We start from the raw sequence: 1,053 nt of genomic DNA, 5'->3' as shown, positions 1-1,053 counted from the left end.
ACTACCAAGCGAGCTGTCCCAGCGCTAACGCAGACTGCAGACTTCACTGGCTTTAACTCCTTCAGGAACAGGGCGGCCCTCGCGAGAACCTCCGTCCTTCCCAGAAATCTGCAGGCTCCAGCGTCACTTTCCGGAGCCACGGATTCGTCTTTCACCGGACGGATCCTTTCGAGGGCCAAAACTCACGTCAGCCCTCTCACACGAGAGGTGTGGCGAAAACGGACCAATAGGAGCTGCAGATTTCGTGTTTCCTAAGCTCCACCCCTTGACCCCCAGTACCAGGACGTAACCAGACAATCAGAGGATCCGGGGCGGGGCGGGGCAGAACGCGGAAGCGGAAGCGGAAGCGGCGGGAGGTGGTGGAACTCGGAGAGTTTCTGCCCCACGTGTGCGGTGAGTGTCGTGGAGAGTTTGATGCGGGCTGTGCGGGAGCGAGTGTCCGCCGGCCGCCCGGGAGCGGGGAGTTCTGCGGGGTGGTGGGCGAGCGGCGTCTTAGATCCGTCTCCCGGACGGTCTGCCTGGCCGCTTCTATGGCCCGGAGTCGGAGGAACCCTGGCGAGGGCCGGGGTGAAGCCCTCTCTATAAAGCTGATTATTGCAGAGCTAGAGGAACCAGTTTCGCTGTCAAACTCCGGCCTATGCGAGTCACAGTCAGCCCGATCGTTCCGGGTCAGACGTTGTGCATAGGAGCAGGACAGGGAAAACTGAAGTGATCCATAAGCCAAGCATGATGGGAGGCGAGAGTGTTTTAAACAGAGGCGGTGGGATGTCCCGGAGGTGGGACTCAGGAGTAAGGCGCGGACTGGACAAAGAGGAGGGTAGAACTGTGGAGCCATGGTGGCGAGCGTCTTTATTTTTGTGTAGTGGGAAGCATTTTTCTTTGTGTTCCTATGCATATAAAATATTGAAGGATTATTAGAAAAGATTGGGAGGCTCATGATAGGTCTTGACTCTCTTAAGGAGTTTTTTTTTGTGTGCTTCTGTATATTTTTTAAATTTTTTATTATTTTCTTCATTTACATTTCAAATGCTATCCCGAAAGTCCCCTATACCC

The 1,053-nt window shown here is 54.7% G+C and overlaps 1 protein-coding gene across 1 annotated transcript in view; it reads left to right on the top strand.

Annotated features, from left to right (window-relative positions):
* The first annotated feature begins 274 nt into the window (after positions 1-274).
* The window catches only part of Pum3 (pumilio RNA binding family member 3), a 41,280-nt gene continuing 40,501 nt past the window's right edge, over positions 275-1,053 (top strand). The window contains exon 1 of the mRNA XM_021192558.1: positions 275-393. The gene's annotated coding sequence lies outside the window, so the exon portion shown is untranslated. The remainder of the gene's footprint in view (positions 394-1,053) is intronic.

Source organism: Mus pahari, chromosome 1 (assembly GCF_900095145.1).
Source record: "Mus pahari chromosome 1, PAHARI_EIJ_v1.1, whole genome shotgun sequence".
In the NCBI taxonomy this organism is placed as follows: Eukaryota; Metazoa; Chordata; class Mammalia; order Rodentia; family Muridae; genus Mus; species Mus pahari.
The sequence above is the reverse complement of the archived record's forward strand: the minus strand, read 5'-3'. Positions and strand labels throughout refer to the sequence as shown.